This window comes from Astatotilapia calliptera, chromosome 3 (assembly GCF_964374335.1).
Source record: "Astatotilapia calliptera chromosome 3, fAstCal68.1, whole genome shotgun sequence".
Taxonomy (NCBI): domain Eukaryota; kingdom Metazoa; phylum Chordata; class Actinopteri; order Cichliformes; family Cichlidae; genus Astatotilapia; species Astatotilapia calliptera.
Genome location: NC_137424.1, coordinates 73,190,279 through 73,205,169, shown reverse-complemented (window position 1 = coordinate 73,205,169; position 14,891 = coordinate 73,190,279). Strand labels below are relative to the sequence as shown.

Below are 14,891 nucleotides of genomic sequence, written 5' to 3'. Positions count from 1 at the left end.
GCAAACGTACTCCTATCTGGTATAACCCTGACATATTACAAAACAATAATATGATTAACTTCCCAGAATGGAGTTGTAAAGGAATTAAATACTTAGAACATATATTGGAGGGAACAGAATTGATCCCATTTGACAGACTAGTTGCACAATATGGGATCAACAAGAAATTTTTTTTAGAATATCAACAAATTAAATCCATTATAAAAAAGAAATTTAAACTCAGTGAAGTTGAATTACAAACACCACCAAGTGTGGCACATTTCCTTACTCTTAAATCCCCCAAATTATTATCTAAAATATATAGAACACTTTCTAAATTAGATGAATCAATATCCCTTCCTATTGCAAAGTGGGAAGCAGCTTTATTAGTCAGTTTAGACCAAAACTTCTGGTCTCAGGTATGCTTAAAAACTTTTAAATTGATTAAAAATCCCAGTCTGCAATTAATACAATACAAAATACTACATAGAGTACACTATACAGGTCATCGGATGTTCAAGATGGGCTTTACATCTTCCAACAACTGCTCACACTGTCAAAACAATACACCAGACAATGACATTCACGCTCTTTGGTTCTGTCCACCAGTGCAGAAGTTTTGGCACGAGATATGTGAAGACTTATCAAAGTGTCTGAAATGTAACATTCCAACTTCCCCCTTAGTGTGTTTGTTGGGCAGCTTAGATAATGTCACTTCAGAAAACAATATAGCCCATATGGTTTTCACTGCCCTATGCATAGCCAAGAAAACTGTCCTCATGAACTGGAAAAATAAAAACAATCTTAATTCTAACCAATATAGAAATTATCTATTAGATTACATTAGTTTTGATACAGCCTCGGCCACCACATCAGATCAATTGCTCTGGGCTCCTTTGATCGGCTCCATCACCTAGTGGGGGTGGGGGGGTCATAGTTTGGTCCCGCCTTCAATGTTGTGATTGGTGTGGGGGCAGGGACAGACTTAGGGCGTCGGGGGGTTCCCCGGAGGCATCTTCCTTGGGGGGCTCAACCTGGGGTAGCGGTCATGTCCGGTTGGGGGCTCTTTTCTGACCATTTCCTCGTGGCTGCGTGCAGCGGGGCTAGGGGAGGGTCTGTGATGATGGACGTGGGTTACTGACCTGGTAGCCTGTCTGCCCCTGGGTGGGTCCGGGATGGGCGTGAGGGTCTGGGGGCGCTCCATCTCTGGGCCGGGGCCCTGGCTGGGCCTCGGGGCCTTGGGTCCTGGTTTGTGTGTTGCCGGGGTTGTGGGCGGGTGGGTGCATGGGAGCCCATCCCTGGCGCAGGGTGCCGCCGGTGTGTCGAGTCGCCTGTGGGGCTCTTCAACCGGTGGGGGAGATTGTTACACCTTGCAGGAGCTTTCCTCCCCTCAGGAACTCTCTGCAGGAGGGGGAGATACAGGAGAGGTGGAGGAAGATCTCAGCCTGGGCGTCTATTGTCTCATGTAGTCTGGATGATGAGTGGATGGTGGGGTGGGTGCAGTTTTCTCTGTGGTGGGGTTGGGTGGACTGTCCCGGGCTCTGTGGGGCCGGGGGGCGCTGCTGCACTGGGCCCCGGTCTGGATGGGCCTGGGCCCCCTTTTCCCTGGCGGGTCGCGGAGTGTGGGAGTGCCTACTGGGGTCAGCGGGGGAGCTGGCCCCAGGGAGGGGTCACTGCCCCTCCCTTCCTTCCCTCCCCATCTCCAGCTGCCTCCCTCCTCCCGCTCCACCACAACCACCCACACATGCAGGGCCTTGGAGTAGGGGTATGTCACCAGGATGCAGAGGAGGCTACCCCCCCCCCCCCCCCCCCCCCGTCCCCTTCTGGCTGCCTCTGCCTCAATTTTATCCCACAACTTAGACATTCACATTACTCACACCCTCATTACACATACATATAGGATCTTGGGGGTGGGCACAATACACGGAGTCCAAGTTACCATCAGGGTGTACACCTCACCCCTGGCATCGTTGCCCACCTCTCAATTTTAAATACATGTAGACATTGAGGGCTAACAGGAGGGACTATGCGCTTACCTGCTGCTCTCTGGCAGGTAGCTCTATGCCCTCCTGGGTTTTAATTGCACCTTAGAACACACATGCGTCAACACTACTATGAGCGGGTGGAGGGAGGTTTGGAGTCTTCTCTCACCCCCGTTCTCTGCGGCCTGCTGGAGCGGGGGGGCTAGGAGGAGTTGGCCGTCCGGCTGCGGTCTGGGGTGTGGGGCCTCCTTGCTGCTGCGGAGTCGGGGCGGTCTGCCCCTTTCACATCGCAGGGAAAAGGGTAACACCACCTGGGTCTGGGTGCAGTTCCCCCCTCCAGGGGCAGGGGTACCTAGACCCGGTTTGTAGAGTACGCTTGGGGAGTGTGATCGCGTATACAGTGTCTCTTTATATTTGTCTCCACGTCGGTTGAGTGTGAAGTGCACATGAGAGCATGAGGGTGGGAATGGATGTTTGTGTCTGTGTGTGCCTGTATGTTTGTATTTATATGTCAGGTTGGGTATCAGACGCCACCTCTCTGGGGACATCTCGGGCCTTCCAAGGTTTGGAGGCCTATCTCCACCCACCACCACTTCCCCTGCCGGTGGCGGACTCCCTCAGGTGTCGGTGCGTTGGTGGTTCTTTGTATCTGGGGGTGGGCGTCCGGGTACACACCAGCTCACTCCTTGGCGGCCGCTTATTGGGGCTCGCTCGGGCCATTTCGGAGGTGGCGTGCCCCCGGCCTCTCGGCCTGGGGCTCGGTCACTCAGGCACAGCTGGCTGCCGGCGGAGCCCACGGGCGCATCACTGCAACTCCCCCTGGCTTCTGCTCCGCGGCTGCTGAATGAGCCCTCATCTGGGACTCTCCTTAGCTCTTACTGGGACAGTGGCGCAGCGGCCCCTCTGTGGGTCTTCCTTGGTCTCTTGTGTTCTGGGGGCCTCTGGATGTCTGGAGTTTTGATCTCCTCCATACCCGCTTGATACCATAAAGGACAGGGCTGTGGCTCCCCACACTCCCTAGCAGATCATTACAAGGAGAAACCTTTGGAATGCAAGCATGCTGATCCACACAGGTATGCACACAGGTGTACACATGGGTATTCACAGACGCGGACTAAAGCTTTCTTGGCTGCTGCCTCAAAGCACACTGTGCGCTGTCTATCTTGCGTGCTGAACAATATCGTCTATTATTTAGTAACTATTGATATCTATGACTAGCTAGTTTATTGTGATGGTGCTTTTTTTTTCTATTATTATGTTGCTCTTTGTTGTTTGCTGTCTCCTCTGTTTGTTTGTTTTTCTCCATACAGGTGACCCAGGAGTTTTTTTTGTTGTTTGTTTTTTTTTCTCTCTTCCCCCCCCTCTCACCATCTCTTCTCCCCTTTGGTTTTCTTTCTTTCTCTCCCCCTCTTTCTTTCATTCTTTCCCCCTGTCCTATAAAAAAATAAATAAAAAATAAAAAAAAGATGACAAAGGATGAACTGAAGCTCCGCCATCACGTGATGTCACATGCTGCTGTTTCTGATGTCACTTAAGAAAAAAAAAAAAAAAAAAAAAAAGAAAACTGAGATTTTCCGTTTTCGTTTTAAAAAATAATCCCGTCCACACATAAAGGCAGAAATGAAGGAAAACGCTGCTATGAACATGCCAAAGCAGCAGGTGGAGCTAGATTCCTAACCGTGCAGAAATGTTGGCCAATCAGAAGTCTAGAAGCCTCGGTGGGAAAAAGTAAACAAAGCTGGGGCATAGAAGCAGAACCGAGTCGTATGTGTGGAGGGACGGTAACTGTGTGTATATGTAAGCATTTAAACACTGCAGAGAGTACAATTAACAGTATTGTAGAAATTCATTTCACCAGAACAATAACGTGGCGCACAGTGTGACGTCAAAAAATGCGCACACCTTTGACGCTGCGTTTTCTCCGCTTTTCTAGTCCACACGTAAATGCAAAAATGGAGTTTTCAAAAATCTTTGTTTTCAGTGACCAAAAACGCCGTTTACGTGTGGACGAAAGGTGCAAACGCATAGAAAAATCTGCGTTTTCAAAAATACCCGGGTACGTGTGGACGTAGCCTGAGCATGCACCAGTTTATTGTATTTCCAGACTTGCTTTCGGCACAATTTACAGTGCACGCTACTCTGTTTTTGTCAGACTTGAAATAGCCGAAATACCTTCACACTACAGAACTTCTATGGCTCTTCCATTCGACAATCTCTCCGGCATTGGAACCATCATCTGTTTTCTCTTCGGTCACGCTCGGTTGATTTTTCTAGTCGGCACACTCATTTTCTCCATTACCCGAGCGAGCGGTACGGTGGCTGGCTGCTTCCCAAACAAATACACATGTTGGCTTGGCACTTGTGCTGTACGTAACAAGTCACGGGACGTGACGCTGCGGCTGTGATTGGCTGTGATCTATATCTATAAATAATATATATATCAAAACTCTTTTTACAAATCCTGCTGGAATACGTCAGGTTACAGCTGCAGTCAAAGCGAGATGGAAATAATTGAACAAGCAAGCGAGCGCTCAGCTTCTCTCAGCATGCTGAGCCAATGATTAGTTGGTGTTTTTCTGCAAACAGTCTCTCACTCTGTAAACTGTGAACACACTTCGCCGATTTCACAGATTTTTATGGTAGCGACCTTTTGGAGACTTTTACTTCCAGGTGAAGAATCGGACGTCTGTATTTGCGCTGGAAGAAAATAAAATACAGGTGCATCTGGAGATCATCCTATAGGGCTTTGGAGCGTGATGTCATGTGGGTGGGCGTGGAAAGGATTTTGGCCCGATCCGCCATTTTGGAGTCTAGCGCAAGTGAAAAGGGAGCGAAGTCACACACAACAGCCATGGTTCGTATTTGCTGTGTGGTCGGCTGCAATGTTCGATCACACAACCGGCAAGAGAATAAGCTTGAAAATGGTTTATCTTTTCATTCTTTCCCAACCTGGAAGCAACACGAGGCAGCTCGTGTATCGATGTTACCAAATGAAGGTGTCTAGCCTGGAGAGCAGCTGTGAGACGAGCTGACGTGCAGTTCTCTTCCATCTCCAAATATCTGTTGGTGCTCCAGACATTTTCATTCCGGTAAGTTCTAAATATGTTCATATAATCTTTATAGCCTATTAGTTTTATTTTCTATGCCAGGGGTGCTCACACTTTTTCCGCATGTGAGCTACTTACAAAATGACCAAGTCAACATGATCTACCCACTACAAAAATCCAAAACATATACTTATTTATAAATATATTGAGGATTCTTTATATCTACAATGTATATACATGCATAACCGCAATATCCAATATTTCACAACACAATTAACAATGTAAATTTTTTGTCATTACCTGAGTTTACTCTGATGACTTGCACTGAATTGAATCAGCCAGGGATGCATAGTCCGGACAGTAGCTGCTGACGGCCAGCCTCAAACACACTTCCAAATGTTCATCAGTCATGGTGGAACGGTACTTGGACTTAATGATGTTCATGTGGGAAAATGATGACTCACATAAATAAGTGGAGCCGAATAATGCAGTCAAAGAGGCAGCACATTTCCTCATGTTGGGGTACTTTACTTCTGTGAGTAAGTTCCAGAACTGTCCATGATCTCTGGACTTCAGCTCAATGTCGGCTTGTAGTGTCAAAATCTCATCTTCCACTCCAGAAGAGTTCAGGTGAAATAGTTTTGCAATTTTTGATGCGAGTGAATCGACATCAGCATCTTCCCGAAAAGGATAGCACATGAAGGTAGCGACTGGCTTGAAAGAAAAGTCTTGAAAGCGTTTGTCAAACTCTGACAGACAATTGTCAATCTGCTCTGTGTAGCGTGCACTGTCAAGTTGCAAACAGGCCATCCCCTGCATCTCCAGCTCTGACGCCAGGTTTTGAAAGTTTATCAAATCATGGCGCTGCAGCTTTAAAGAGAGATGTTGCATCTTTCGTTTGAAAGCATTAACTGAGCTGATCATGTTGATCACTGTTTTGTCTTTTCCTTGCAGCTGTAGATTAAGGTCATTCAACATGTTTGTCAGATCGGTTAAAAATGCCAAGTCTAACAGCCACTGACCGTCATTAAGTTGCATGTATTCTGCTTGTCCAGCTACACGGAAAAACTCCTTAATCTCCGGACAGAGCTCTCGAAATCTTTGCAGGAATTTCCCTCGACTAAGCCACCTCACGTCAGTGTGTAGCAACAACTCAGAGTGGTCGCAGTCAGCCTTCTCCAGATGTGCACGAAATAACCGTCTTTGAAGAGATCTGGCGCGAATAGAACAGGCGATCTTCGTTGCAACTGTGTCACTCACGTCCGTAGATTCGTCCAACTGCAGTGAGAAACACTGGCAATCTCCGATGTCCTTCCAAAGTTGCTGGGTTAAATCCTCCGCCATGGCTTCACAGCGCCGTGTAACTGTACTTCTTCACAGCTGGAGAGCTTTGATCGAAGATGTTATTTCTGCCTTATTTTTAAAGTCTCGGAACAATGAGTCAGCTGCTTCAACGAATGCCTCTTTTACCATCTCTCCATCTTGAAAAGACTTCTTGTTTTTAATGATGATGTGACTCACCCAGAACGATGCTTCGGTGGCGGCTTTCGCTTTTGAAGTTTGTTGTGTGAAAAATGACTGCTGTCCGGACAACTGGGATTTTAGTTCCTTCACCTTTTTCTTTCTTAGCTCGCTTTTCGGCGGGAATGTAGTGTCGTATTTTCCGTGAACAGTTCGAAAATGCCGCTCCACATTTCCCTTCTTTGGCATTGCGATGGCAGCCTGGCAGATGAGGCAAACGCACTTCGAAAATGACATCGTGAAAAAAAAGTCTTCCTCCCATTCCGTATGAAAGTGATACGTTTTTGTCTTCTTACTTGGTCCAGCTCCCTCACTCATTTTTAACCCTTTCTTAGGTTTAGAAAAAACCGAGAGCTAAAAATTGGAGTTAACTCGCTGACTAGCTTGTCAGTTTTACTACACTTCGCGCCGCTGTTTGCACATGCGCAGCGACCTAAGCGTCAGAAAAAAATCCGATGTCATCTGACTGGCTTCCCTGTATCAATCAAGTGACGGGATGGATGATAGGCTGGCATCTATTTTTTTAATGCCATGCGATCTACCAATACTACCTTTGCGATCGGCTGGTCGATCGCGATCGACGTATTGAGCACCCCTGTTCTATGCGCTCTGAGCTCATAGCAAATTACAACAAACATTCTACTGAGTGATTTTGCAGAACTACCTTCTATTTATAGAGTTGCTAATTATTTGGCATTATTGCAGCAAACCAGCCTATTAAATGGATGAATCACATCGTGACTGGGTTCCAGTGCTACACAAGGGACCTGCTTCAAACATACCACCATGCCAATCAGATTACTTCTTCCATGTGAGGGTGAAGAGGTGACCCTTCTGAATAAGATGGTGAAGGTTTGCTGCGTTTTGGTGAACAGTGTGATAATAAAACCAGGGAAAAATGAAACCTGCTCCTGTTAAATACTCTTAAGTCTTGTGCTGTTAAAATTGCTGTATTTTTTCAAAAGATACAGTAAATAAAGTAATGTTAGTAGTGAGTGATATCATGTAAACACGTGATTTTGTGTAAACATTTTGTCATTTGTAAACTATAAAATCATTTTTCTTCTTTGGCTCTCAGCGAAGGCGGTCGCACTTTTCTCCTCTCCTCCTCACCCTTATCTTCCCTGCTTAGCCTCTATGTCCTTGTCTGTTTCGTGTGCATTACTTTCCCTGGAATAGACTCACACGGTCGTTCTCTAAAACCTAAAAGAGAATTATGGATTTGATTAACTGGTCTCTGAATGCTATTGACACCCTTTTCTCAACGAGAAGTCTGGGCTCGGGAGAGCCCGAGTGCCCTGGAGGGACTTTCCCTGCCGGATATACGATGGACGGGTGGCAGAACTGGAGAGTCATGTGTCTGGCGGGACTGTCGATCGAGGACGCTGAAGATATCTATCTATTCGGAACCATGATAACAGGGTTCGTGCTGATCGGAGTTGGCTTGGCCCTGGTTTATCGGAGAAATAACAGAGCGAAACCGGCTGTTCAAACCCCCCTAAGGCTGCCCGCTGGAATTGAAGAGATGAGATGAGGCGCGACCTCTCACAACGAACATAATATGGTCAACACCTTGGAGATGCTTACAGCTGCTGTGAAGGCTCAAAGCAACAACATTGAGCGTATGGGGGGGAAACATCAGAGAGAGGCCTGCTCAAAATGAGACCCTTGAGCGACAGTTGGACGACATCATGGAACGGATCACTGCAGCTTTGAGGTCTCAGAATCAAAAGAATGGCAACACCATGGAACAGAAGTTTGATACCATCATGGGGAGGATCGTGGTTCTCCAACGGGAGATCGAGAGGCCAGTGTCGGAGTGTTAGGGCAGCCAAAAATTCTCCTGGGCTGCTCGCATGGAAATTTACAAAATCAACATTGAGATTGCGGACCCCCATAACGGCGCCACCTGCAGGCCCAAGGCTGGAGCCGAACAATCACTCCCTGATAACGACTGTGTTACGGCTATTCTTCCCATCCCATGCAAGGACACCTGGATTGGCTGGAAGACTATTTACTTAGCCTGATAGGCCGAAGGACACTGTCTCAGCTAAACTATGGACACGCACACACACACACTTACACTGATAAGCACTCACTCATCCCCCCTCCCTTTCCAACGCCTTCGATGCTTGTGCCCTACCGGGGAAGATAGCAGTCAACTGGACCAGCACAGATGCTGCAGGACCGGATGCGCTGTCTACACCGGCTCTCTCTTACCCTTTACCCGCCCCTGTTGCTTGTCTCGTGTTTCTATGGTGTATTGATAGTCATGTGCTTTTGTGCTGAGGTGTTTTTTCTGTTATCAAACTGTTCTCCCACTAGGAGCTCAGTCTGAGTGGAGTTTTTTTTCTCCTCCTCTTACCTCATGTAGTGTATTTTCGTTGTTTTTTCCTATCAGCCTACCTTTCTGACATGTCTGCCCAATGTGATGTTTGTGTAAAGTTGGTCAGAAGGTTCCTTTGTGAGTGTGCATGCGCCATTAGCGTGCTGCCTGCTGTAACCCCTAATTTCCCTCGGGATGAATAAAGTATTCTGATTCTGATAAATGCCATGGATTCTACACTGTAACTGATGTGATGTTCTATAAGGTGGTTTCAATAAAATAAAAAAAAGAGGCAAAAATTAGTTTGTTTCTTTATTCAACTTTTGAACAGTGGGACTCAGTCAGTATATATTCAGTAAATGCAAATTATTTACACGGCAGTGCACTACAGGCATAAATCTAGACCCCTAGATAAAACATTATGGGTCATTCCCACAACCCACAGCTTTACTGTGTACCAGCACAGTATCCAATAGCGGTGACAACTCCTCCAAAGTAGCAGGTGGGATTTTTCTTTTTTGAGGACAGCTCCTTTTACCTTTCAATACAGATGTTCTGTTTATGTTTTGAACAAGAGCCTTTTTTTGGGCAGCTGAAGATGCAGGTTCATCTGTAACAGTCCTTATGCCACAGATCAACATTGTTGCTTCTACATTAAACAAAAGAGCAGCGACATGGCTGCAGGTCTCTGCGACTCCGGCCATACAGCTGCAGTGGGCGACTTCAACCTTCCCTGTGATGCTCACAGTGACCCATGGCTGCGATGCTGGTTCATTCAGTCTTTGAGAGTGCAGGACCTGAAACACACACAGACAAAGTTCATTTAAAGACAAGAACTATGAGCCAAGGCCGACACAAATGTGTTTTATCTACTTTATCATAAATGTAACAAAGTGTTTAGAAAGTTAGCACATACATGTAATTTTTCATTTCTTTATGTGTCCATCTATAGAACGCTGCATGTTATAGTGTAAATCTGCCTGTTCTCTGTCAGAAACCTGCCTGCAGAAAATGAACCTAAAGTATGTAATGCAAGGATGTCATCACTTTAGAGATGGAGAAAGCATAAAGTGACAATTATGAATCACTTAATATAATAAGGAGATTCTGCAGGTCATTGATCAAAGTATAAAACTAAAATAAAATGTATTTTTAGTGACACAGGATACAAACATGGAAGCAAGATGTGTAATTAGGATTATTTATAATAAATATGAATAGTGCAATTTCTTTAACCATAAAGAATAACAATCCTTCAGGACAATGTCACATCAATGCACTGAACTCACTATGTTATCCATCTAACAGCCTCCACATGTTCTCACTGTAATTTCCCCTCATGAATGAATTTATGCTGCACTAATGTGAATGTTTGCAGGGAAATCAAACGCGTTTCACTCGCAGTACTCGAGCTGACTTACCTTTGTTTGAATGACGACTTGTACGCGCTGATTCCACAGACAAGGTCCGAAAATATGTCAGGCTACGTCAGTAGCGGTTGGTCTTCAGGGTTTCTACTCCACGGCCGTATTTCATACGGGTCCACATTTCCAATGCACGCTATTTTCTGCAAGTACCGCTGCTTCGCCTCTGGACGCAATCGGTCTCTATACAGTTCATTCTCTTTTGAGCTGCTTTTAAGCATCTTTCTTGTAGTCGTCATTCCAACACAGTGTGTTTGTTTTGATTCGTAGACCCCAAAAACGACGCTGCGCTCCCACAATGCTTTGTGGCGTGACGTCAACTCCAAAGCCCTATGAAGTCCTATTCTACAGGCTGATTGCCCTTGTCACTACCCGATCCGTACCGGAAACCCGATCGGTACCCCGCATGCGCAAATCTTACGTCACTTCCTCTCTTTGCCAACATTGCGACATTCAATATGTTTGAATGATATGGTTAGCGCCCAGTTAGCTCCTAGCATTTCTCAGCAGCTCTGCCTCCTTTTCGACTACCAGGACATTTAAACAATGAATAATCCGTATCCGCAACAAATTTTTGCTTTTCTCCTCAACAGAAAGCGTTCCCCGATTGAACAACAGCGCCGTAAAATAAGAAGAATGGTGCCTAATGACAGAGTTAATAATACAGACTTTATAATATGTCACGTGAAGATTCAGCAGCCAGATGAAGTGTTTACTGGCAATTGACAGTGATAGCGGACATTATCATCACTTTTCCAACAATCCTCTCCACACCGACAAGCATAAACACACTCGATTATCACTAAATCAAATTTAACACACGTTTGTAATGACGCTAATTCAGTTTACAATAGGGTTCATTCGCTCAGTCAGCAGGTGGCGGTGTCCTCGTACACTGGGGAGTACACTGCCATTAAACGAACAGAAGAAGAAGAAAACCCCTGCACATGCGCGGTACGGATCGGGTAGACCCGATTTGTACGGTCTGACTTTGCACATGCGCAGTAAGGATCGGGAGTCCCGATCTGTCACTATCTTTTAATTTTTTTATTTTTGTCTACATTATATTAAATGTTTCATTATCGGAAACATGTTAAGAGATACTTGTTATTTTTAACATCTTAACAGATACTCTGACCTGTAACTATCGTAAAATGCTTCGACCGGAAGTAGACACCTTTCGCACATGCGGGGTACCGATCGGGTTTCCGGTACGGATCGGGTAGTGACAAGAGCACCTGGCTGCAGCCACTGTGGAGCTCCACAGTAACCGGATACACGTGACCTCCACACTAACCGGAAACACGTGACCTCCACACTAGCCGTAAACACGCATGGATACCGTGGAAGTCATGCAAGTTGATCGCAAAGGTTGGTTAAGTCTTTCTTTTACTTTTTTTGCGTTACAAAAACATTCCTCCTTATTTTAATGTTTTTTCATCGTGCTCCATGGCAGAGAAACACACAGATATGCTTTATCCTGGGCCTGGTTTAAGTAAGAGAGCTGGATTAACGGCTTCTGTGGGCGAGAAGAAGCAAAAAACACATTTTGCATTAGAGTATGATTTATTGTTGGCGTCAGAGATGCAAAATAACGAATACTTCAATACTGTACTTAAGTAGAATTTTCTGGTATCTTTACTTTACTGCTGTACTTTTTTGTGCCTACTGTATACTTCTTTATACTTCTACTTCTCACATTTTAGCACGCGTATCTGTACTTTGTAATGCGTACATTTGTAAATCAGCCCCCCGCACGCGTGCTTTGGACGCAAGATTACTTCAATATTTTGTACATAAATTATATTTTAGACCCTGTACTTCTTACTTCGACTTGACTAAAAAGTCGAGTCAGTGCTTTTTAAACAGAGGTATCTAAACTGTTAGCGTCAACACTGTAAATTTCATCACAAACAGATTTATATATTTATCAATACTTCTATTCGTCATTCTTTTCTGTACAGCTTTTTTATTGCCCAGATTTTAGTTAGCCCCTGTTCAATTGACTGTTATATGTCAATAGAAACATGTCTCACAAATTAAAGTGTCTTGTAAAATATTTGTGGGTTTTTTTCAAGAATTTTCTTCCCAAATCTATTACATGCCAACTGTAAATTGTTATTTCTGCTAAAACCTTAACTTAAATGTATATATGGTGTTTATCTGTTTCTCTCTCTGTTTTAGATGCACATATCAATCCGGAATTCGGGCTTAAAGCCAGAATTGCAGGAATGCAACACGTGTTGCAGAGGACTCTTTCACTGCCCTCTGTGCCCCACTTTCAGCCCTACTGTCAGGGCAAAGATTGAGGAGCATCTAAGTGTGCATATAAAAAAATGCTTTGCCTTTCAAAGGTATGTTTGTATTAAATATACTTTATAGTTATAAATATGCACTTTTTTTAAGCACTTCTGCAGTATCTTTGTTGACATAAAAGTTGCTGTTGATATTGTACAGTTCAGTGCATTCATCTGCAACAAAAATAGTGTTTTTATAAAATATATTTTTATTTACTTTTCACCACTTTTCTTGACATAACTTTTGTGATCCATACCATTTTGCTTTCATTATTGAGGTTGGCTTGGATGTTTTTGTTAACATGTACAATCTGATTGTTAGACAAATTGATTGCATTCTATACAACTACATTTAAATTACATCTGTTTGTTTGTTTGTTCTCTTACAGATAAAATGATATGCCGGTGCAGGCTGGCTTGCAGGACAACAGGACACTTTCACCGCCCTGTCTGTAAGATTACAATCATACGGCGTGGGGATATGGCAAGGCATATATTGTCTTGTCAGCATTCTTCAATGCCAAGTCAGCCACCATTATCAGGACTGCTCCCCGCTGAACTCTCCGAGGAGACCCATATTCCTCCGGCAGTACTCTTCGAGGAGCCCCATCTCCCCCCCCAAGGTTTTGTCTTCGGTATCTGAACCATTTTCTGAGTCTTTGTTAGAACATTCATATGCTCCACCCTCTGTGTTCAATAAAACTGCAGCTGATGGAAAGTCCATGAAAATGACATGCCCTCACTGTGGCCTTACTCTTCGTAGCTCTGGCAAGCTATTTGCACACTGGAGAGAGGAAGCCAAAGCTGTGCTTGAAGGACAACACGTGCCAATTTTCAGACTGAAAAAGCGCAAGTTCCAGGAAGTCAGTCAGGTCAGTATTCACTTTAAACAGTAGTGTAATTACATGGTTAGTGACATTTGAATAACTGTTGTAGCGACTTCCACAGTCGCTACAGGCCGGGGCTGGAGCCTGCCTATTTGCCTGACGCGCTGTCAACTTTACGCAATAATGCGAGAGATGGAATTGTTTGTGTAACCCATATCAACTACTCCCTGTCACATGACCCACGTCAGCTGATTTGAGGTCCCTCTTCTGATTGGCTCCTTCCATGTCGCGGCAACTCTGAAAACCGGCTGTGGAGGGATACTTCCGGGTTCGACTCCTGCTGTGGCTGTGAGCTTATGGCATTTAGAACGGTATTGGAAAACAAAGCGTTTTCTCCCCTCAATTCATCTTTAAACTTTAAACTCAGCGGTAAGTGTCCTTAATATCTTTCAACCTTTGGTTGTAAGTAACCAGCCGATCGTTTTCGCGATTAAAAAATGACTTTGCGGCAGCGCTCCCACCGCAAGCAGAACTCCGGTTCAAAAACCGCTGTTTTTGAACACTTTTATTTACTTAAGCATGTTAATGGGCTTACTTTGAAACAAAGTGCGATTGAAAGATTATTGTTATGTGTTGCCTTGAATTCGGCTATGCTGTCTGTTAGACAGTTGTTTTTCTTTATTGTTGTTTTTGTATTGTTTGTAGCGAACGCTACTGGAATGTATAGATTAAGCTACGTAGCCAAGATGATTAATGATTTAACTGTTGTACATGGATTGATGATGATTTATGGTTTGCATTGTTACCTAGACTTGCAGAAGAGCATATTTTTTTACCGGTAAACTGAATCGAACTTGATGTGCTAATGGACATTTTTCTGACCTACAGGTCAGGTTTTTTTTCCCCTTTGAATTGATCTTCTTCATATTGAAGTGGCGAGCCGGTAGGACCATTCTTTGTTTTCCCCTCTTTTCCCCCACTTAGCCGTCTTTGGATTACGGACATATTTCCCCCTTGTATGAAGCTGGACCCTAAGGAGGAATACCTTAAAAGTGAACTTTAAAAAGAAAAGGACCAAAAAAAAAAAGGACTCTTAGCAAAAGGACTCTTGCACAGAAAAATCACAGCACTGATTTATTATTTAATTGTGGACATTTACGTTGTGTGTTGTATTAATTATTTTGTTCCATTTCCCCTTTCCCCTATTTTTTCAATATATTTTTGGTACAAGACATTGCAGTTTTTGGTCTCATCATTCACACCATCTGGGCTCCATAAAGAACTATTTCTTCTGCGCGTCAGTCAGTAAATTCATCCATTGACATAAACTAGTCCTTAAGTAACTTAGCGTTACACGTGGCGAGCCAACCAGGAGCCTGATGGGTGAATGAGTGGGCTTTTTTTGTGTTATTTGATGTAATTTGATATTCAGTATTTTCTGTGGTTTTGATAAGGTCCGCGACAAGAAAAAATGAAGTTTATTCAGGA

At 44.4% G+C, this 14,891-nt stretch overlaps 1 protein-coding gene and 1 long non-coding RNA gene across 5 annotated transcripts in view; one reads left to right on the top strand and one right to left on the bottom strand.

The window, feature by feature from the left end:
* LOC145419392 (uncharacterized) overlaps nucleotides 1–14,891 on the bottom strand; it is a 41,642-nt gene that overhangs the window by 12,205 nt on the left and 14,546 nt on the right. The gene's annotated exons all lie outside the window — the stretch shown is intronic.
* Nucleotides 12,320–14,635, top strand: LOC145425839 (uncharacterized). The gene is made up of 2 exons (XR_013906600.1): nucleotides 12,320–13,832; nucleotides 14,292–14,635. It is a non-coding gene; the product is annotated as an uncharacterized LOC145425839 (long non-coding RNA).